The 25,262-nt window shown below is 34.9% G+C and overlaps 1 long non-coding RNA gene across 1 annotated transcript; it reads right to left on the bottom strand.

Moving 5' to 3' along the window:
* Positions 1 to 650: 650 nt before the first annotated feature.
* On the bottom strand, positions 651 to 20,842 carry LOC308194951. Its single transcript, XR_013951092.1, has 3 exons — positions 20,621 to 20,842; positions 18,327 to 19,539; positions 651 to 1,858 (listed from the first exon to the last, which is right to left on the bottom strand). It is a non-coding gene; the product is annotated as an uncharacterized lncRNA (long non-coding RNA).
* Positions 20,843 to 25,262: the final 4,420 nt, after the last annotated feature.

The raw sequence follows: 25,262 nt of genomic DNA, 5'->3' as shown, positions 1-25,262 counted from the left end.
AGGGAGCTTTCCTTGTATTCAACATTGGTATTTGTATACTACTAAGCTTCCAGATATTTCACATATTTGAAATATGTGACATGTGTAGTTGTTTTTATGATAAAGGAAACAAATGCAAACACCATTACAGAAAACAAGCTCTTTTATGTTTGTGGAAGATTTTTTATTCATTAAAAAAAGAAGAATTTAAATTTATCTGTATTTTAAAAATAGACTTAATCATTTTTTGAGAGGCAGTAAATTACTGAAGCTGAGCTGTTTTCCCATTTCTGCATGCCCTTGTAGATATCACAATGCCTCAGTAATCTCAAAAATAAACATTATTTATCTACTTCACTGAAAAGAAGATCTAGAAAATTCTGACAGATTATCCAGTAAGCAATAGGTTTATCCATGAGCAATAGGTTTAAAACCAGCTGCTCAAAGAGAATAAAAATCTCACATATAGCACTTGTTGTTGCATTAGGTACCATATGCAAGTGTTTAATTTAACATTACCTACTTTGAAAGCCAGAACACAGCTTCGTTGTCAGTCTCTTACTATTTGGCACTGTTTCATATTATTGCCTTCCAAATACCAAGACGATGTACATGCGAAGCATTATATGCCTGACATGCAATTATTCTGCTATAACTAACAAAATAAGTTGGCTCTGTGACTGTTGTAAGGATAATATTGAACAACATTCAGTGCTTCCTACTGATGAAAAAAACAAAACAACCAACCAAACAACAAAAAAGATTGTTATTCCTGCAATTCATTTCCAGTCAGAACAAATGTTGTATTTTAGAAACTGCAGATACTTGAAGCTTTATACAGCTTTAGTAGAATTCAGTGTTTGAAGGTAAGCGATAAAATAATACTACTGCTACCTTACAACAACAATGCTGAGACAATAAACCTCCTTGATGAAAGTTTTATAACTTTGGACCTGAATTTTCTCTCCTTCAGAGAAAAGAAGCTACAATTGATTCAACTATGAGTTTGCCCAAGTGCACTTGCAGCACTTGATACAGGAATTTTGGTTCAGCTTGGAGTACCACAACATAAAGTATGTTAACAGCAAAAATGCTGATATACTTTAAGGTTTTACAACTAAACAATTAACAACATTCATTTGGTAGTAGTGCCATTATAAAACACTTTGTATGAATATAAAGGCATACGTATAATTATGTGTAATACCTGTCACCCACCTGTGAGAAATATGTGTAAGGAAGATATATTCACACTGTCCAAAGCTGGATAAAGAGGGCCCGTAAGAGTTGTGTTGTTAAAATAAAGATGGGAGTTAAAGGTGTAAATCAGAAGAAACGTTCATGCTTAGGAAATAGCTTGAGAACAAGTGTTAATAACAATAAAATGAGAATGAAAAAAAGACACTGGACAATGCAAAAGTGAGGGTGTTTCTGATGTAGCATTGCAATAGAGATAACGAGGAATACAACCCACTACAATGGTAGTCTTAAACTGAAGTTTTAAGCTAACTCTGACTTTTAGTGAGAGGGATGATGTAACATGGCCACATGTAAATGCCTGTTAGACTGGATTCTACCACCAAGTTGTCCTTTGCAATTCTGTTTCTATAATCTGAATTTCTACTTTGTATATGTAAAGTAATCTGAGAGTTCTACATAAGGTAGAAGACACAAAGACAGTTTCCTTTAGCCATAATCCATTTTGATGGATTCTTCTCTTCTGGATATAAATGTATATGCCAAATCTTCAAACGTTTTCAGATGAAACACCTAGTCCTGGATAAATTCCTTGATGAGGAGTAATGTCATCCGTTGTTTTCAGTCACGGAAGTTATCTTGTCCAGTCTCAGTATCCGGAGTATCTGGAGCTGCAAAAAAGCTGAATTTCAAAAGATATATTTGGTTCATTACATTCTGAACATCTGAACAGTTGTACATTTTGATGGAAATCAGAATTTTGAGCAGCATTCTAAAAAATTGGACTAATTTATATATTTAGGTACAGATTTGCTATCTCATTAGACACTTGAATTCAGTATATTTTAAAAGTGTCCATTTTTTTTTTCCTTCAATCGGTCTACTAAATCTGCTCTAAATGTGTAGTAAATACCTTCTAGGAGAGAAATACCACTCAAAACCAAGGCATTAATGTTGAAAGGGGAAATACAAGACTGGAGGCAGTTTATTAAGGGAGGTATTCCTGGGTCTATATAAGGAACAACGCGTAATATCATTAATGTCTTCTAACAAGAAGGTTTGGATACCAAATCAGTGATGTTGATTGATCAGTGACAGCACAATATTTGGGAGTCATTATGATCTCAAAGATCTCAGAAAGGAGTAAAATAGCCAGATAACACTGGATTGCTTTTATAAAACAGAGAAATAGAAACAAGATAAAATTCATTAACTTTGAAGTAACACATTTAAGAAGTAACATGCAAAGAAATTTTGCCAGCAGATACTGCCTCACCAGCTGAAAGCAGCAGATGAAAAATATTTATATATATGGTTTTGGAGACTCAATTTGAGCTCTGGTCTTATTTGGTCTTTGGCTTTAGTGTTACTACAAAGCAAATACGTACAGGCAAAGAACAGGCAGTTTCAGTGTTGTGACAGTAAAGTACAAAAACCAAAACAAAAACAACAACAACACAAACAGCAAAAAAAATAATTGCTACCTCGCAAAAGGTTTTGCTTGTTAGTCCTGTTTCAATTTTTGTTGAACATAGTCAATTTTCTATGCCATTTATTACAAACTAGTCACTGTTTTTACTTTCATCATACTAAAGTCTAGAACATAATCTGTGCTTTAAATATTCAGCTTTCTCTTCTGATGATTTCACAGTACCATATTGATTTATTGTGCAGTGCCTGCTATTTGGGGCTTGTTTTGCACTGTCTGTGGCATATTCTCATAACTTTTAGTTAAGACATCTTCTAGAATGTGGAAAAGAAAATTAATGCACTAGAGCCGAATGTCCTGAGGCAATACTTTGTGTGTGTGTGTGGCATCACTTGACATCTACAAAGCAGAATTTTTCGACTACACCGTAATAGTGTAGTTGCTGTTCACGTTTTCATTAACAGAAGGTTTTTGAAAAACTTTGAACCTATTGACAAAACAGTTCTTGATTTTTCTGAATGTTTAGGAAAGTGTGCTTTCATTAAAACATTTAAACTAAATAAAAAACATTTAAGAGAAAACTGTTAAGAATAGGTATAAAAAAATAAAATAAAATCTTAGAACTAACTAAGTAGGATTTAATTAACACAGTCAGATGGGGCTAGTCTTTTAACATTTCAGTAGAGAAAAAATTAGAATCTTCATGTAGATGTTTTGTTGCCCAGAAAGGTATTGTGAGTATTGTATTTAGGTCTGAAGAACCTTAATTCTTCAGATAAATACCATTTAGGATGCCCAAGGTCTAATTCTAGTTCAGGTACTTAAGGTATCGGAACTGTTCCATTATCTGAGTTCTTCAGAAGCAGGTTTTTTTCTTTCTTTAGGCTAAAAATAAATGTATTGTTATCAGAGCAATGTCCTTTATTGGTTTTGGATTAAGTTATTTTGGGATAAATTTACAGATATTCTGTGACATGCAGATAAAAAGCATTCAGAAGCATCTTGAGTAAAATCTATAGACTATAGAATTTGTTTCTCTCTCTCATCTATAGTAAAAACATTTGGTGGGGCTGGGGGGACATGAAATGGCAGAGAAAAAGATAAGAGATGTGCAGAGACCTTCATGTTTTAAATTATGGACTTCTGGCTGCAAGTAGACTTTTATATCCCAAACTCTAGTATACGACACTATTCTGGAAGAGAGAAGGAATGTTCACCTCAGCACCCACAGAAACAAGGCACTGAACATACATAGAACTTAGATGTGGGAAGAGAAGAGGACAGATAAAATACATTTCTTACCTCATTACTTTGGATTGAATTGTAAACATTCTTTCAGCTATCTTGGACACAAAATTTTCATTCCTGTATAAAAATGATTATAATGAGCTTCTCATATGTTGCATGAATCGGCCAACTACGAGTTCTACAATATGCTAAAAGTTTATATATATATATATATACATACTTGAAGCATATATATCTGTTGACATATATACCCATAATTTTTCATACCTAGGCACACACTTTGTTATGTTGATTTAAGTTAAAGACATATCTGTTTCAGAATTTGACAATTATAGACTTAGACTGTTCTTTGCCAAACTTACATAATTTCAAATACAAATGAGTCTGAGCTATAAATGCCTCCAAGACTATCACAGCTTCTGACATAAGGAGCAAGACGCTAGTCATAAACCAAGTGAAATATTAAGTTGTCTGAGCTTTTTGCTGTTAGGATGTTAATAACCTTCCACGTTTAGTGCCTTTTTGCTTGAAGTATTTATCTTCCCATTTTCATTTGGTAATGTTTGCAGCCTTAAAAGTTTTTTTTTTTTTAATTATTATTATATTTTTACCAGTGTTGAGAAGGGATTGTTTCTCTATGGGAAGGACACATAAAACGACCTATGAACAAAGAAAGATTTCACCTTATGGCAATTGCTGCCACTAGGAAGTAAAATTTACTCTAATAGTATTTTATTTCTTTTTAAGAGGAAAATATACTTCAAAATTGGTAGAAACAACTTGCATAATACAGTTTGGTTTACAAAAGGTTTTGATACAAAACAGAGTACTAACGACATTAGAAATAATTAGCTCCAAAGTTGACATACTAATTGAAGTCACAGTTTCAAAGCGTGGGAGCGAGAATCTGTCTGATTTCAAGTCAGGGGTAATAGAAAATTCAGAACAGTAATCATCTTGGAACATACGTATTGCAGTTAGGGCTGCTGGCTATGAGAGCAAAAAATGGTGGGTTTTCATTAAATATTAATGACGTAAGGAAATAAGAAACTTAAAAGCATAGAGGTCATGCACTCAGGGAAAAGAAGAATTTCTGTTATGAAATGAGCTAGTCCAGTGGAAAGCTAGAGAAAGATTTGTGTATCTTGGTCAATCAAAGAGCATTGTTGAAACATTTATAGGAAGACGATGTAATTGGCTGAGGCAAAATAGATGCATAAAGTAAAGAATTAATCATTTTAGGTAGCAGAACAGTGTGAGATAAATGTGGAAATAGGCAAAAAATCATCTGTGGGACAGGTGACCTGTCTTAGAATAGAAGGCTAAAATATACGTATTTCGATTATTCCAGCAAAACTAAGACCAAAAAGGAAGATGACAATCTAAAGATGTGTCTTCTTTAAAATTGTGACATTAAGCAATACAGAAAGGGAAGTATTATTTAAATTCAGAGATAATCTTAACATAGAAGAACTATTTATAATATGGTATAGTATATATGAAAAGGAGATCGTTGATTTCACAAAGAACATGAAAGAACATGAAAGAACAAGGCTTCTAAGCCCATTTATACATCTGTTGGAAGGAGAGAGATGTAAAAACATTGTAGATGAGTTCTGTAGATGTGTCTGAACTTCACATTTAATGCTTAGTCAAGCATTGTACTCTTGTACTCTGGAACTCAGCAATACAACTAAAGTAACAGCTTGTGCTTAAGTCCTTGACAGCTCTAGTTCTTGTTACTCTTTCTTCTTCCCCTTGAACCTGATACTTGAGTTCTAATTCTGAGAGTAGGATTATGACACAATCTAGTTTCTTAGTATCCAAGATGCTTGATTTGAAATGGTAGAGCACTTGAATAGAGTTTTGATCAGACCAAAGAATAAACGTCGATTAACTAGCTTCCAGACAGAATAATTCACACTTACTGCAGGAAGAAATTCAGTCTTTCACCTGTTCACTTACATTATCTGCTAGTGAAGGAGACTCATGCTGTAACAGTTTCAGTAATAAATCGCATGAGTACAAAATCGCATAATTCTATCATTATGAGTAAGAAATATATATATACATACACTAACACAGATAAAGAGAAAGGAAGGAGCTAGTAATTGCAGGAAGAACAAAGTGGGATAAGAGTGAAAATTATTTTATTTATATCTGGTTCATTTTGCTTATCCTTTGTTACCCTCCACTCCCCAAATCTGGACACTCCACCATATGGCTTGATACATATATAAATATTTTCAAAATACAGATTTTGTTGCAATTTTCTGTCTAGCTTAAGAGATCCTACAAGGTGGGTAGAGATTCTGGATTAGTTTCTTTTTTCTTCCTGTTTTTATTTATTTTAAAGCAGATGCTCAATAATTTCCCCAAACTTATAGGAAGTTCAACATTAATGAATGAGAAGTTCTAGGAATGCCTGAAGAGGCTTCAAGAATGAGATAATCCTATCCTCTTCCTTCCCAAGTTTAGCAATGTCTTTGAAAATTATGTCTGCATTTCCTACTTTTAGTATAAATTCCTACGTAGAAAACAATTGTTCTCATCTAGCCTGCTTTGAAGATGTTTATCTGAAGAAAATTATAGTTCTATGAGTTACTGTATTTTTTTCCTTATTACTCTCTAATCATAATGCAGTGTAAACTACAATACAACAGTTTGCTGGCAAAAACCATTGCTTTCTTCAAATCGGGCCACTATTTTTTTTTGTTACCATCCCATTTATATCCACCCACTGATTGCTGCTCAACTATTTTTCCCAACAGCATGTACTTCAGCAAATACAATAAACACACTGTAATAACCTGGAATTAATAGGAGTGCTGTCAGTTAGATTTGTGAATTTCTGCACTGAAGTTAAAGATAAAAGTCTTATACATACACCTAAAAAGATTTGTATACAGGTGCAAGAGGAGATTCCACACCTGCCCCCCCCCATTTTACATCACAAGACTTGCAGAAGCACTCATGAGAATAAGATTGATAGTATTTGATTCAAAAAAAATAGACATATATAAAGAAGTACTTAGATGTAAAACATGATTTATTAATTAAAGTCAGTATTTCAGAAAACTGATTTACTTAAATAGATATTAAACACCAATAAAGTAAACATTTAGGTAGCTGGTTTTCTATAAAAACAATGTACAATGGGTAACCTATGCCACATTAAATTGTCTGGCTTCTGCTGAGCATCCATACTTCCCATGCAATTATACAAGAGGGCTTAAAGACATTAGAACAATGAATAATCTAGCTCATAGTTATTTTAAATGTCTATCCACTCCCCTTTATGAGCTTGATGAAGGTCTGATGATCTGAATGCAGCACTAATTTAAATTGGATAGAGGGGATGATGAAGCAACTCTGAAGTTAATAGGATTTTACATGCTTTACTGAGAAGCAAACTTGAAGGTAGGTGATATAAACTGAGAGCACGCCTCCTCAGAGACTACACGCTGTCAGCAGAAAGAGAGAAAGCTATTTTAATTGCACTAGATTAATCTTCTAATTCACAAATTTGATCCTGGAGTCAACAATACAGTTATTAATGGTCCTACTCTGGATTAAGCTATTTTTTGAGTAGAACTGTACATCTGATACAGGATCAAGTTGGAACACAGGAGGTCGCTGCAAATAGCACAGATAGAAATAATGTTATCCTATAAAGATCTAGTTATGAGCTAGTTAAGGGACGCAAGTTCCAACAGCATATATGGCAAAGGGACACTGAAAAGGGCTGTGCATGCTGCGATGAAGTTTCTTCCAAACGTCTCTGCAACCTAGCTCTAGCACATGAGAAAGAAATATAGTACAAACACATATTGCTCATGGTGAACCTACATCACTGTAAATGGAAGACATAAAGAAATGTCTCCTTATTCCCCTAGCACCTGGATGGGCTGGCTCTTTTCTACTTCTCCAGAGAACAGCCGATTTAAAAAGAATTTCTTTAACATAAGAAATTATAGTTCTTCGGTTTTATTTTTGTGTTTAACCCTCTCCCCTCCCAAGAAAATTGGCACAAAACATTCCTACAGAGCAGAGAGACTGAGTTCAGAAGAGCTAACACAGAGCTCTGGTCTATTATGAGACTTGCATTCTTCCCCTACATTTTTCTTTCATACTGATTTTTTAAGTTACTTTTAGAGTTTCCAGGCTTTTCTTATACTGTCTAAAAAAACAAGAACTTTGATTATTCTTACATTATACTAGACATTCTCAGCTGGTTCACATCTGTACTAGAAATGCAGTGCCCTCCACTGGATGGAGCATACTAGCTGAATCCTGACAAGAGGACAGAGAGTTATTTGATGTAGCTTGCAGCTCTGATCTGCTTTGTGTATTTTATCCCACTATGCCTGTCAATTGGACGTGAATTTTTTTTTCTGCTTATTATTATTATTTTTTTAAGTTAGCATTACATTCATTAACTCTTCCATTCCTAGTAAGGTCTTATGGACAAACTCAAAAAAGGGCATAAAATCCAACCCAATTTTTCTCAAGCCAAAAGAACACTAATGTAGACCATCTTTTATTGCTGAAAAGAGAGATGTGTATTGGAAATTCATTTTCTGTTGGTATTTGTTGTTGTTTCTTTTCTGTCTTGCAAAAGAGCAGTGTTCCAGATGAACAGAGCTGAATTCCTCAGTTGTGGAAGGATCTAGTCTATTCCTTCGGTGTAATAGTATTAAAAAGTGAGCCTTTTTATTCTGCTACACTTACTTAGAATCAAATCTATTTTTTTTTATTTTATTAATACACTTAAGAATATATAAAGCAATAAAATATAGATAGATATCAGTTCTAACTGATTTTATGTAAAATTCTGCAAAGGTAATTTTGGTGATATAAGACAACAACAGTTAGATTACAATATTGTCAAGTGATAAGTTCAAAGTGTTAAAGCTGCTATTGGGATACACAAAAAAGAAGAACATGTCTTTCAACATTTCGTCTCTCAACTTACATTTTCCAATATAAATATAGCTCTGGTTCTTTATGAAGGATAGCACACAACATTTTGGATTCAGTTTACATTTCTGCAAATTATAAGAGATAGAAGCAAGCCAACAGCAAAACCTTGCAAGATGTTGTGAAAATTAATGGTTTGTTAAAGAAAGGTGCCTTAGGAGTTGAAAGAGAAAACAAAAGTATATAAAAACTCAGGCTATTGTATTGATATGGAAGTTAATGCAGTCCTGTGATGCTGGCATTGTCATTGTATAAAAAGAAAGTGGCACCTCAGAGCCATCAAAATACAGAATTCCACCCCCCCCCCCAAATCCCCAAACCATCAGATATTTCAAGACATTTGCAGCATTTTAAAATTGAATTCAACTGCAGGTAAAATGCGTCTTGAATGCCTACTTTCAACATGAAGAAAAGCTTTGTTGGTCACTGAAACAGTCAAGCCTCAGTCTTGGCATCTGATATATCAAGACAAATGAAGCATATAGATCCTTCCAAAGCACTTAGGAATGGGGGGGGGGGGGGGTGGAGTTTTGTGACAAAGCAACGCTGCCATCCAAATATGATCAGCTAATATATATGAGGTACTGGTATGTTATTTTTCCTTCCCAACAACCACTATCCAACCCATTGAATTACCTTCGTTGCTAAAGCATGCATATACAATTTCATTGTCTATATGTACTTCCAGTTTACAATAACTGAGTAACCCTTACGAACTCCTTGCTGGCATCTTGAGACTGTCTGATTACTCAGTCCTTAAAGGCCTCCCCATTGTGTTGACATCTAATTTCTTTACAAACAATTTGTATGTCCTCTAAAGCAAATAGTACTGAAAACAGTGATGTGCAAATTACTAGGCTGGGTTATTTCTGAAAGTTAGAAATGAAATAATAGATTTTTAAAAAAATAACACACTATTTGAACCTCAGGGAGCTCTGAATCCATGCTTGGCTTTTTCAACTTTCAGCAATTATCATTGACTTGCCCATTGGTAAAGGTAACCAGTACTTTGGTGAGTACCAAAGTTCTCTGCAGTCCTTCCGATGACCTTTTGCTGAATCTCCTGAATACTGGTATGTATTTGAGGCCATGTCCCATAGTTACTCGCGGTCACAGGGCTTTGATCACTAGGGTCTCTAGTTCTTTCTGTGGGTTTTCAATGATGGACAGAGAGCTTCTCCTAAACACTACCACCTGACTCAGAAAGAACACCCAATGACCCAACCAAAACTCCAAAGTGAAGAGTTGTTTTAAACCAGCCCATTCTCCAGTTGGACAAGGTATCACTGAAAGATATTTAAAGATTTGTGTTTTTTTTGGTTTTTTTTTTTTTAATAGAAATTCATGAAAAAAACACTGTCTAACAGCAGGTAAAAACCCAAATTGCCAATGGAGACAGGAAATGACTATCTCCATTGGGGTAATGGTATTCTGTAGCCAGCTTCCTCTTCTTAAGCAAGATTTCACTCGTTCTCAAAAAAAAAATCAGTACACACAATTTCACGAATAATTCATAAGATTCTTCTCAATAACATTTAAAATGCACCTGAACTGTATATAGAAATTTAATGTGAATGGAAAGTTATATGGTATTTAGCAGAGATTACAACTGTACATAGTTAATAACTTGACTATATCTTGTCAGACAGACATCACTGCAATGTTGTCTAAGTGCTGATCTATCCCATAAATGAGCTTTAGTGAGTCTGAATTTATTTATATTTACAGTGTTCATTGCTCAAAAATAACTTGGAAAAAAATTCCTTACTTGAATCATAACTGACAAAGTTCAAAATCTTTAAGAAAAGAATTTCAAATTGGTACTTTAATGTTTTTACACTAAAGTTTAAAGGAAAAGTGACATAATATTATAAGTTACACACAAAAGATCATTCAATTTTAAACAGATGTTAGTAGATTAAACAAAGGTGTAGCAGTGACTGAATCTAAATAGTTGAATTCATACAAATATGAATTTATATCTATGTATTTGCACTCATGGTTTGCAGATCAATTTGTGTTATGAGTCCTCTAATAACAAATACTGAGTACATAAACAGTTCTAATTCAAGCAGAATCCCCCTTCCACGCCCACTCATTCCCATACCCCAGTGAATTATGATTTGACAAGATTAAAAATATCCAACAACTTGCTTTTATATATGGAAGTCAGAAATAATTTCATCTCATATTTACTCATGTCCTTGTTCACTCACTCATTGCTTGTGCTGTGTACGAGTAAATGTTAAAAGCAAAGCTATTTTTTTTCTCGGAAAGGTAGATGAATAATAAAGCATTTATGTTTTAAGTTTTTAAAGAATTAACAGAAAAACTGGGCAAAAACAAAGGTTGATTTCAAGAACAGACATTTTATCAAAAAGTTATTTTTAATTGCTTGGATTTTTTTATTTTATTTTTTATTTTTAAGTCTCCTGAAATACATATTTTTAATTTGATTATCTCCTGAAGACTGTTCAGTATTTCAGACTCTCTCCGGTTAGTTTTGATCTGTCTTCAGCAACAATGGAATTTTGTACCAGTACACCTAATGCCTCAGTTGTTCCAGTTAAATATCAATTAGACTCCATTACCTAATTTGACAGCTAAAACAGGTAATCAAGAGTAGCAAGCCACAAAAGAAACAGTTCAGCTGATCTGTGTAAGTAAGCCAAGTCTCCCTTGGGGAAGGAGATGAGGGTAGACAGCAAGATATGACAAAATGAATACCTTGGAACTGAGGTTGATGGAATATGAATCACTAATGGCACCATCACATTAAGAAGTTAAAGCAGCTAGTAGCCTAAATTCATTCGCTGCTCTCATTAGCATAATGTGGTTGAGCTGATTTTGCCACTTGACAATTCCTTATTAATGTAGAGTTAAATTACCTGTCATTTCACCAGTTTATATCAGATAGTTTGTAAACAAAGAGAAGACAGAATAAGAAACGGGGCTATAGATTGTGTCTTTCCCTTCTAAGACCCAGTCGTCCCCCCTCCCCCCCCACAACAACAAGAACAAAACCAAACAAACAGAACAAAACAAAAAAGCAATTTGCCCATTGCAAAAAGCAGAGGGCACAGTGCTGTGAGACAACAAGCACAAGGTCATCACAGGATCTGGAAAACTATATAAATCTCTAGTGCCTGTCTATTATTGTGATGGGATCCACTTAAGTACCTAAGAAAACATTTTTCTCCTGTCTTTAGTGATATCATAGACTCTGCTTGAGATTACTCCACTTTATTTCACAAAAAATACAGAAATGTTATTTAACAATAATGTATTTTTTTCAGAGGAAACAGGTTTTGCAACATTTGCTACAATATTTGAAACAAATATTGAAGGACTGTTAAAACAAAAAATTTGAAGAGAATATTTCTCATATTTGAGCTATTTCTCTGATCCCTGTAGAGCAACATTCCTCAGTCAGAAAGGTCACAACTACAAATAAATCTAGACTGTCAACAGCTAGAGCATCATGCTGATAAAAGGAATAAAACAATTTATGGAGTTACACTTCTCACAAAAAGCCTTCATCAGACTGTCATCTATTTAACTTCAAACACTTCTTTGTAGAACATCATTTTACTTTGCTTCTATTGTGAGGTTACCTTCAAGTGCCCATGGTGAACTTTCTAGTTCGTGGAAAAAATAAATCAAGTTTGGGGCATCTTTGATCAAGGTAAGTCTTTCATGTTGGTTATCCATGTATTTGACTGTCAGTTCAACACTAAAGTGTCAGTGAAAAAAATTGTATTATTGCTTTAGTAACTGATATAGATATTAGTCAGATTTTTTAAAGGGTTTAAAACTGAAATTTTCAGATAGGTTGTCAGGGAAAAAATGCAAGAGTTCTTACTATTTTTCCACCTTATACATTAGTGTAGCATAGATGCTCTCAGTTTGTTTTCTTCCTCTTAGCTGCTTTTAATTACAAAACTAAGTTTTCTACAAAATGAAATTTTCCATTTGTTACTAAAATGCTATTCTGTTTCTACAAGTAAAAGAAGTGATTGCAGTATGCAAGTGCTGGTTAATGAAATAATTATTCAGTGACTTCTCTAGTGTGGATTTTCCTGATGTTCATAATGAAAGTGATATTTTTAATAGCATTTCCCTTTCTGGAAGCAGAATTTATTCTAAAGAAGTTTTTGCTTATGAAGATTTTATGATAAATCACATTAAATTTTTGGTACATTATAATTAGAGCAATTATTCAAGGTAGTTCACAAAGTCCTAACAAATAGATGATTTCAGGATTTAAGTGATGTCTAAAACTTCTTTTTCTGAAAGTCCCATAAATTCTTTCCAATATTCAACACTTTACAGTTCCTGATGGTTGAGTAACCACATCAAGCTTTTGCATAGGTGATCTAGTCTAAACATTCTAGGCATAAGTTCAGTCCTTTTGCAAGTAGATAAAACTCCATTAAAGTTAATGAATATCTGCTCGTGTTGTCAATAACTAGTAGTGTTTGTAACACCAAGATTTCACTTTTCATTACAGAACAATTTGGATACTTCAAGAGGTGACATTAAGTCTTTCAGACAGGATAACTGGAAACCCATTAGAAAACCTCTCACATTATGCTCCCTATAATGTATTTTGTTTTATTTTATAGCAGCAAGCTTTTACAGTATGAAGTGTTTTGCAAAATTTTAGAGTAATTGGATGCCTAAATCCACATTACTGACAAACAGTCTTTGTAAGTGTAATTAACTTCCAGAGGACAACGCAAAAAGCACTTCTGAATCTAAAATTATTGGACTTAACTGTTTAAAAGACAACTGCGTGTTTTTTTTTTACTGCCCTAGATGTTTATGAAAAAGTGAAGTTTTATAACCTGCAATGATTTTCCTTTAAAAAGTTGAAAAAAATACATTTAAAAAATGATCAATATTTTATGCTAACTTACCTCAGTCTCAAACTATATTTTGTAAGTCCGTCTAATTGAATACAAATTTGAATTTTGGCTTATTGCTTAAGAAAATGAAGATTATCAATCTGCAATTCTCACCCAAAGCTGGTGCCATTCAAGCATGCAAATATGATTTGTGGTGGGGGAAAAAGTTATGATATCCACATACATATCCATATCATCCCCAGAACTCAGGGAAGGAAGAAATAACTGTCACCAAGAGCATCTTACATGTTTAAAAGGGATTAAATTTCTCACTGGAGCCTGAAGATCAGCAAGGGTATCATAAGATAAATGGAAAGCAAGTGTCTAAAGGCCTACTTTATGTTATTTCTTAAAGGGGGAAAAAAAGTGATTTTTAAATCAGTCTTAACTGGATAGAGAGATTAATGCATTAATCACATTTAGATGATCCTAGCAAATGTATCTTTTATATCATGCCTTATATTGACAAATAAGTCCCAGTGACTATCACCTCATATCAGTATAAATATGCTGGTCATAGGAAAGGAAAAGAAGAAAAGTAGCAGCTGCTTTGCTTGAATGGAAAAGCTGTTTCTAAGCTAGTGGAATATTAGCTAGTATTCTTTGGCCAGCTATCAGATGTAGATGTCAGCGCATGATAAAACCTTAGATGACAGCATTTTTTGACAAGAGAACTGTCAGAGGCATTTGCTAAGTAAGGTGTTGATAAGCTAAGACAGTGTGGGAAAAAAAATCATTTTAAATGGAAACCCTGCAGAACTCCAGGAAATGGATTTGCTGCAAAGGCTACAGGAGTGCAGTCTGCCTTATGACTACAACCTCAGATGAGATACATTCAGACATGAGAAACACTGATGAAGTGAATGAACCAAACATCCACGGCAAGTCAGATCTGATCTTGGGGAAGGAAAAATATGTAAGCACAGGCTTTTGTTTTGTTTTTAGAAAAATCTCCTCTGAAGATTTATAACTGGGCAAACTCTGTGATTGCAAGAAACAAAAGATAGTATATATTTTTAACCCGCCTTGACTTAAGCATGATTTCACCTGGACTTACATGAGGTATTCCTTACCTAAAGGTAAGGCAAATCTATGGACTATATTAACTGCCCAGGAGTTCCAACAGCCTACATAGAAGGTGTGCGTTCCTTGTTTATAAGTGTGCATCACAAGGATCTGTAGAGGGAAAAAAATTGTTTTGGTGACTCTGAATGTCCAGGAAAGTTCTGACATACAGGGTGGTAAAAAGCACCAATGGACTTTGACAGCCTTGAGGGCTGTTTGCAGTATTTTAATCCTGTTTGTCACAAAGAAATTAGACAACATGATATTGCAATATTTTATTTACTTGAAAGTTCTTATACCTCACCAAATATTACTTGAAGTAAGAGACAGCTTCCACTGTGCTACAGCTAGGAAATGTCACTAAGAATTAAAAGGGTAAATTCAGAATGAATGATCCTGACCTCTTTAGCTTGAAAGCCACATATCAGCCTATTGTCAATACAAACTACAGTACTCATTGATACTCCTGACCTGTTATGGACAATGTTGGTCAGTCATGCTGAACTGTTGTCTGGTCCTCTGCTGTAAAAGGGGGAGACTTATTTCTTGCCATCTTTGCCTCTACAGAAAACAGATTCTAAGGGTGAAGGAAAAAATCATTCAGCATGCTTAACTCTATGCATCATATATGCATCTGGAACAGATATTTTCCCATCTCCAATTAGATGTACTATGGAAATGAATGATCTGCAGTAACTTCTAGATGTCAACCAATCAAGAGAAATACCATTTTGCTGTAGACTTTGTAATGTTTTAAAATAATTTATCTTTACATTGAAGAGCTTAGTTTCTGGAAACTTCTTTTGAAAATCATTTATCAGAAGCATTAGCAGCAATGGTAAAGAATTTAACTTGTAGCCTTTAACATGATTTTGCTGAATATGCTATAGGCTAGAAGGCTTTATAGGACTATAACTCACTTTAGAGTGTTCTTTCAGAAGCAGCTAATGATTAACCAGGCCATTAACAACAGAGCCAGAATATTATTAAAAGAGAAGGTAAGAATAGAAACAGTAATTTACTAAAATTTTAATTATAAATTACTTTACCATATCTTCCATTCATTTTTAAATTTTTATAGCTCGAACATACTTCTAAGTAAAAAATAATATGGTAAGATGTGGTATATACATGCATTTTTTTTTTTGGTCTTTTTTTTCAGATAAAAACACAGTTAAATTCATGGAACTCAATGTTAAAGGAGAATTTTACACTCCATAAATGTGGTCAACCAGATATTAGTACATTTTGCAAGAGCTATAAAAATAACTCCTATAAAGAGTGGCCGACTCCTACAATTTAAATTGAGTTGCTTTACTCTGAAAGTTACTGATACTCACAAAGCAGATTTAATGCGTATTTTAGAAATCACAATCATTTCAGCAATTTTAAAGGTATAGTCTTGTTACATTTTTTATTTGATGAAACAACTACCAGCCTTTTTAACACCATACTACAGAGCTTAAGCAACTTTATCAGGAATGAAAGTCATTATGATACTGTAGATAAAGATTTAATGTACTAATCTAAATTAAATAAGTAAAGCATTTCATGAGCAATTCATAGAACTTCTGTTTAGCTGCGATGTTTAATGCTAAGTGTTTCAGAAATTGAACTGATTTTGATACTGGGGTACTCTAAGTTTGAGAAGACATTAAGATCTACTGAAATTCTCAACATAAAAGGGTTTGTATGTGTTACTGTATTTGTACTTCTTTCCCAATCAATCATTTCTGCATTTGAGTAAGAGACTTCACTGCTAACATATTAGTAGTGGCTTCGCAGAAGTCCTTTATAAGTATACCCACAGCATTCTGCAGTAGGTACATTTCAAATACAGGCAAGATGACCTTACAAGACAATGTCAGCAGAGAACAAAACTGATGTTTTATCACTCTATCATGTTAGCAGTTAAAAAACACGTATGCTACTTTTGATAGCAAGTATCTCTCTTCAAACAATCCCTCTTTAAGAAAGAGCCAATGAAGCCTGATGACAACAGGAAAGCCACAAACTCTCTTGCTTTTCTTCAGCTGCTGCATAACAATTTAAAATACCATTTTACTCATTTACTGTAACATGGAATGTGTAAACAATCATTTTATTTTCCAGGATTTAAAATTTTTGGAAGATGATAATATCTTTGCTTTCACTACTGATTTGAACAGCTCAATAAAGAAATCAGCATTTTTCTCCTCCATCACAAAGTTGGCAGCACCTGTCTAACCCAGACCTTTCCCATATCACTAATGACCATACAATTAAAGAACCAAGCCACAAACAAACATTCAATGATAAAAGCTGTAATAATTACAGTAATAAGCAGAATATTGTCATTCCCCATATTTATACCTGAATGTGATATTAAAAATGAAAAAGGAAATTAACTCAATTGTTTCACCTGCAGAGTTGTGGTTGATGGACCGCATAGCATGGTCTAGACTACTAGGGTTGAACTGTTTTGTGCTTAGATCACTTATCCAGTAGGCCCAACTAATAAGTTCAAAAATGACATTTCTACCCTATTTTTCTATAAATCTATGACAAACTGCCAGAACTCAAAAGTAAGAGAAACACTTAGAAACCAGCTATAACGAAAAGAGCACAAGAGCCACTTCATAACTGAGTGAAAGACAGTAATAATCAAATGATGCGGAGTATTTTGAGCTTCCCAAGGAAAACAACAGTTTCACAGTTTCTTCTTCTCTGTGACAGATATTTAAATTATTTAAGTTATTTAATCTCAGGTTTGCCTCATTTTAGATGAATTTGATCTCAGGTTTGCCTCATTTTAGATGAATTTGAATTACTCTTCATACCAGGAGTTTGTCACACTTGCAAATTTGTCCACAAAATGCATCTAGCAGGATTGTCGAGTATCAGTAAAGCTTAGAAGAAAGTTCTAAAACTAATATCCACTAACTTATTTTAAGGTTTAAAACAGTTTAAGCATTCCTCACAATTTCCATTTAATGTATTTGTTTACCTATGTCTTGCTGGGTACTCAACCACTTGTTTAGGGTTTTATCAAACATACATTAACTCTTGTGATATTATCACAATTAAGTTGTTATTGCAACATTAACATTGTATGTAACTAATTAGTCAGAGAGACCATAATTTAACAGTACTTTATCTTCATTTTGCAGCTTAGTCAACAAATTAGGTTACTAGAGTTTTCCCATACAATAAGCCTTTCAGTTCACTTAGCCTAAGCAAGTGACACAGATGTTAATAAAAAATTATCTAGACTACTACAGGTAACTTTCAACTGGGATTCTGTATACTCAGATTATATTCACAGTTTCTTTCCAAAAAACCATTCATTTTTTCTTCATCACTTTTACCATTTTTTTGTTCAAGCTGGTCTAACAAATCATACCTGATTTTAGCTGAGGGCTTTAAACCATACCATCATATACTTGAAGGTGGCTACTTGCTGTATGACCCTTGTAAAGTTTCATATTTTGTAAAGCCTTCTCTACAGGAAAAAGAAAATTAACTTTTAACATTTCACTTACCTATTTCAGGACATAAGTAGATAGCTGCAACAAAGTTGTATCTCAGCAAAATTAACATTGAATACAGCAAGAAATGGCTAGCATGTCCTAAATATGAAAGAGCCTCTGCTTAATTTCTCCCCTCCCTTTTTTTTGCTAACTTTTGATGGTAAGGACACTCACATTTGAAAGAGAGGAAACAGACAGGCAATTGTTCCCCTTACCAGCGTGATTTACAAAAAGAGACTAAATGTGTCAGCTGTTTCCTGAAAATTGGAAGCTACTGGGCCCCAAGCTAGGCCAGCTGTAGCTAATTCAAGGAGTCATGAATGCACAAAACCAGAAACTGCTGCTGTAAATGGTGAGCATATGGGATTCAGCTCTCAGGTAATGAAGTCACAAGGCAACAGGATTTTGCTGTACAATCAGGTGCACCTTCACTGATTTCAGGCCCATTTTTGCTTTCTCCAGTAATGAATTTGATTGCCTCAGTGCATCTGAAATTTAGGAAGCCATAAACCACTATTAATTTTTTTTGTGTATGTCAATAAATTGCTGTTTACACCTCCTGTCTCCTTCTGTCCTGACTCATCATTTTGCATGCCTACCTCAGCTGATCAGCAACACATTATAGGCAAGACAATTTCCTAGCCACCTCATTGCATAATAACAGATCAGCTCTCCAACTCAATTGCAACTTATGCTGTATAAGCAAATCAACCATAGGGCTGTGCTTTGATATCAAGCTGTACCAGAATATAACGTACTAGCAGATATTTTTTTTTCACTCTTTGCAAGTCAAATATACGAAGTTTATATATGAAAATATGAAAATACCTTTTTCTTTTTCACCTTGCGTTGGTCAGGCTGGTCTCATCCCAAATCCAACAGCTTGTGCATTTTTTAAATAACCTGTGATTTATATAATAAAAAAAGGCTTCCTGACAAATATTCTTGTTCCTTTATAATGTTTGTTCAAACTCAATGTAAATCACATCTAAGCAGCAAGAACCCTTTCTTTCCTTACAACCCTTAGTATAAAATGTAATTTTTATTTTTTACCTTGAAAGAAGCTCCAGTCTGAATGACACCTTATTCCAGTCTCTGACCTGCAGCAAGAAAGCCTTGCTTGTAGTTTTCAGAAGTCTGACAGTTAATCCTTTCATTGCCTGGTTTCCACTGACAGTCTGCTAAACACACACAACTATAACCTGGCCAAATAACGCCAGTGTGTCTGTAATGGAATGAAGTTATAGAGCAGAAGGTCAAATACCATTCTGTATTTTAGCCATGAAATGACAGTAATGAATTATTAGCTACTCAGAAATATGTATCACTGGGATCCATAAAGGTAACCCTGACTTTAAATGACATTATTAGCACCGCTCTGCTTTTGGAAGCTTGCCTGAAAAACACTTCCAATAATAATTCCTTCATGTAATTACTAGAGTGCACTGATGGGTGAGCATATGTTGATTTACACTTATATCTTGGATTCATATATTTCATACATTTTCATACAAGTCTTATATCTAGAGAAAAAACAAAACACCACAACATTCAACAATTTTCAATACAAGATTTTGAACAGTCATGTAAAAGAAAACGTATTTTTGTTTTCTTATAGCTTACTCATAATACTATCCATATCCAACTTTATTTTTCTAACAGACCAAAGTGTGAGCCATTGAATAATACACTGCAGTGTTAATATTGAATAATACATTGCAGGCAATTAATATCTCCTTCATATTACAAGGCTGAAATTATTGTCATTATTGTTTCTACGTACCCCGAATCTGCATAATGCAACCTGCAAAGTCTCATGAGGTCAGTAGTCAGAAACTTGATTTGAAGAATCCAGACTTCTGGGAGTCTGCAGGTGCATGCCAAGGTGATTATATATAGCTTAATGTATATGCAAGATGCACTGCTGTTGCACAGGCAGAGATACTGCTAGCATAGCATACTTAAAGCACTGGCAAGGAGCTGTACCCTGACTTGCAGGGAGTGCCTGTGCAGTACTGCATTGGTGAAGCTATCTTGTTCTCATATGAGTTTCAATAGCTTCTTGAGATCAGCCAAAACCTTGTCTACAGTTTTAGGGTTAACATATATAAGAACCATGTAATTTCACTGAGATAGTTCCTCAGCTCTGTAGCATATGAGGAGCATAGACTTTTCATATGTTAAAGGGCTAGAGGCTGCTTCATGGTCATCAGCTAGAATTGTTCAATTGCTTTGATAGGTTATTATAGGAACATGAAAATTCTTCCATAGGAAAGAGAATTCATAACTGTATGATCTAAATATACCTGCTGCCAGCTTCATCCCAGTAAACTCCTCCAGCTGAGAGAAGCTCTAACACTTTGACAGAAATCTTCCATGAAAGCCCCCTATTTAACCACTGGTAATGGTTAACCATTATTTCATTCTCTTGCGCTGATAAACTCCCAGGTCATGGCAACATAGCTGTAGCAGATTAAGGTCTTATAAATCCAGAGGACTTCAATGTACAGATAATCTGCATTCTAGGATCAACCATTGCCAACGGGAGACTTTTAAACTGGGATAAAGCAATATGCTCTCTCATATTCCTTTGTGGTTAAACCTCAGCAGAAAGGTTCAACACTTATCTAATCTCCCAATCAACATCAGGGAAGTTATATGGGGTCAGCCTGATAAGAAAAGCAAGCAGTGAGTACAAAGTTGATTTTGCAAAAGAAAAAAGGAAAGAGGAGGGGGAGAGAGAGAAAAGGGGGAGAGAGAGAAAAAGAATTCTACAAAATATTCTGCTGTAATCAGTTGGTATTCATAATATCAAAATCCAATAGGAGAACTTCTGTAGATACATTTTAATATAATCAAATATACACATTGCACTTCTTAATTGTGAAAAAGAAGCTATTTGAGTTCTATTTTGTAACTGAAATAAAAACAGCATCTAATTCTGTCAACACTAGAATATCTTTAAAAAATTATCCTTGTCTGGGAATGTGATTATGAGTCAAAGCAGAGATACAAAATGCGATTTAAATTGACACAAATACTTGTATATGGGAGTTCAGATGTTCACTGAAAAAAATGCTCTGTTCACATTGATTATCACAGTTTAGCAAGGATATTCAGTACAACCAGAAGAAAGATGCAGACAAGCACCCACAAATGCCAGTGCTATAGCTCAGTAAGCTGAGATTCTACACCAGTACTTTCCAGGGTCTGAGGGATGCTATAATTCCTTCGTTTGTTCGTGGTTTATTATATATTGCCGAAAGTCACGTTCTTTTTAAAAAATGATGTTTCTTGGCAGTGGAGGGTAAAGTTTCCTGCTCACAAGCTTAACTCCAATGAGGCAGAAGGAGAATCCATGCCTGAAGGTTGTGGGTCCTCTTGTTTACAAACCATTTAGAATTGCATTGTCTTTTAGAAGATCTGTTTGTTTGTTACTCTGCTTTCAGAGCTGCTTTATTTTTGCTTGTTTTCTAATAAAGTCAAACTTGAAAAACTGGAAACTTGAAAACTGGAGAAGTGTGCTCTCTTTTAAAGAAGATGGTGCAGTCTCTGCAATGCTCTGACCAACATGATTTTGCCAGACAGGCAACAAAGATTAAAATTAACTCACTGTCTAAAACTGAGCTAGATGATCCGAGTGACCTATAGAATGCATATTAAAATTTCTGTTTGAATAGCATCAGTAGTTTCAATCTGGTTTCATTCTTGTGCTGCAAGTGACTTTAAGAGATGATATATTTCTCTTGTTTGGTGGATATCAAGTAGCCACTAATCTTGTAATCACTCATAGAGAAAGAGGTGTCCTGAGTCTCCATTCAGTTTCTGTAGATTAAGTTAAGATTAATTCTGTGAGACTTTTCAAAAACTGGACAGCTGCAGGGAAACTTGTGCTACTCGTATTGCGCTGCTTGGCATGCCTGCACTGGGTTTACAGCAATGTTTGCTTTACAATGCTGCCAAGTCCAGCTGTTTTTATGACTAACAGATTAATTTTAAAAATGAACAGAAAAAGATAAAACATGTCAAGGAACTGATATTTTGATTAGGGCATGGCAGTTCAGTTTGAAGCTGTTCTCTTTGCATCCCCAGTCCTGACCTATAGCATCCCAAGAGCTGAACAGAGCTCACTTTGCTCCAAAACCCACCACTAAATATATAAATCTGTCCATCACAGATGTATCTTATCACAAGCAGATTACCGTCTATTCTATGAGGATCAAAGCCCCTCTACTATCCTTAAAAAAAAAGTTTTCATCACTTAGACTAAAAAAAGTCTTTAAAATAACTGTTTCTGAAATATATGGAACTATATTTTTATCCATCTAAGCAGGACACCAACATAAACGCTCATAGTTTGTTTTACTGCATTCTTTTGAAAAGGCCATGTGCATAACCTTTCTTGATATGTAAAGCCAGCCCACTCTCTTGATCACTCTCTTGATTCACTGGAGAATATATCTGGGGCAATATCAATCCAATGTCAACCAAATGGGCAAAGGAGAATAATAATAATGAAAAAAACAACACCAAACCAGCCAAACTAAAAAGATCAAAAGCCCCCAAACCTAACACCTCTGCACACCTGTTTAGAGACCATCTCACTATAGAACAAAGCATTCTGTATGTTTGGTTTCCTTATCTACTGATTTTAATTAGAAATCAGGAAACTTCAAACGGCTCTGCTTGCCTTCTCTAGAAGTGTAGCCACAGTGGAGGCTAAACCTGCACTCCTCCTGTGTGTCTGGTTACTGCTGATGAGAAGCTCAGAAGTCTTCCTTCTGGTCAGTGACAGGAGAATCTTTCAAACCTGGCACAGATGCTACCAGGATTGTTCTTGGTGGTTTCTCTCCTTCCTCACCAAGCCCTGCCACCAGCAGGGGAAAGTGATGCTCTGAGCATTGCTCTGGGAAAGAAAAAAGTTTAAAGAAATAATGATGACACTTTCTCCATCTTTCCTTCTCAGATCTTTTTTTGTTTTCCATTTTTTGTTTGTTTGTTAGTTTGTTTTTGGTTTTAGCACGGTTAATCTCATAGGTTGAGGGGAGAAGGATACATTTTCTCATTTCAATAACAGGCAGCTAGCCTAATCAGGAAGGTTATAGCCAAAAGAACAATAATTGAATATATATAAATTAATAATGTAGGTGAATCTGTGCTCTTGCATCAGCCCCTGAAGCTCAGATTGTAGCTATACCAAAGTCGTAATGGAGAAGCAGCACACCTCTGAAAAAATGGCAACATCATGGCCAATCTATGTTGTTCTGTCTCTATGCTGGATTTCCTCAAAGTTAGTCTTGAAGACCTTCAGACTAAATACAGGAATCTTTCTATCCATCTTTATGACATAGTGATGAGTGGCACAGAAAAGAAAACTGCTTAGTGCTAAAAGACAGCATCGGAAACAATGAAAAATAAGTAACTGAAACCAGAGAAATATTAAATTAAAATATGTCCAAGACAGGCAGGCTCACACTTCCACTCCAGCAAAAATATGTAAGCTTATGTTCCATCTTAAGAACAATCTCGTTCAAACCTGTGTCTTGCCACATTCAAGTTCATGTACAGGAGCTCTATCAACAGCCCGAACCGTATCTACCAAATCCACAATGTACATTCTTTAAGCAATATGCATTCTTTCCTGCAGCGCTCACGTCTGACCCTATTACCAATGTGAGATGTAGCCATAGCACATCTGAGGTAGCTGAGGTGCCAGCTACTTAGCCACCTGTTGGAAAGAGAAATCAGCTAAGCAAACCAAAATATCAACATTTATTTTACTATGGACAAGAGAATAATACATGAATGTTAGAAATAAAAAAATACTACTACTAAAGAAAAAGATTTGTATACAGCATGCATACACATGAAAATGTTCTTGTGTAAATATCAGCACAACATATGTTGCTTTATTTGTATGTTGTGGGGGAAAAAGAATAAAAACTCAAGAAGGGAGAAATTCAGTACAATGCATAAGTAATATGAAGCCATATAAGATTCTGAGAATACATTATGCAAATGTATTGTCAAAGTTTTTCACCCTGCAGCAAATAGCTTTGTGCTCATTCTGTTCTTCGCAGTACGTACATCTGCACTACTGAAAACCTTACAGCCTTGAAAATAATATTTCATTCTCCCTACTGATTTTGAACATCAAACATCTTGTGACCATTTTTGAAGGGCTAGGTTCTTCCACTTTATTTCTTGCTCAGATTGGTTGGTTCAGACTCTTTCCTGAAAAACAGTATCATAAGCCTGGGGAAGAAATCATGAAGCTGTAAGCTCCAGTCCAGCCTGGGTTCAGAGTGAGTACAACTCATGCCTTTGAAAGGTTAAACATACTGTTTGCACCTATTTGTCCCAGAACCGAACACCGTATCACTACAGTTTCACTAAAATAAACAAAGAATTAGAGCATCTCAGTGCTGCTGGGGCACCTAACAATTTTCTTCATATCTTAGCTGATATGCAATGTATGCTTTAATTGGTGCATGTCTGATTCCAGAACACTGTGCTTTTGGCTTTTTTGGTGCACCTTGCACAACACAGTCATTTATTTGGCCACAGCTGCATCCCTTTCTGTCATTCAGCAGGTGCATTCAAGACTCATTGACTAGCCAAGTAAAAAGTCTTTCAAAAATATTACCAGTTTTTAACAACTTCTGCAACCCATCCTCCATTTTTCACAGGGGAGAGAGGGCAGGGCAGCAAAGCATGAAAGTTTTTTCCCAAGAAGATGCCACCTCCTGCAGCCTTTTACAATCTCTCTGCTCTGTAAATCAGACAGTTTTTTAAAATCTCCATTTGAGGTATGTCTTTTTGCTACCCCTCTCTGCCCTGGTCTTAAAAACGCCTGCCTCAATTCACTCATCACAAAGTATCTATAAGCCTATGTAATTTATTCCATAGAGTACACTTGCACTATAAAAGTTACTGTAAAAAATGCAC

The sequence above is a fragment of the Anser brachyrhynchus genome (genome assembly GCF_964034855.1).
Source record: "Anser brachyrhynchus genome assembly, chromosome: 4".
NCBI lineage: Eukaryota > Metazoa > Chordata > Aves > Anseriformes > Anatidae > Anser > Anser brachyrhynchus.
The sequence above is the reverse complement of the archived record's forward strand: the minus strand, read 5'-3'. Positions and strand labels throughout refer to the sequence as shown.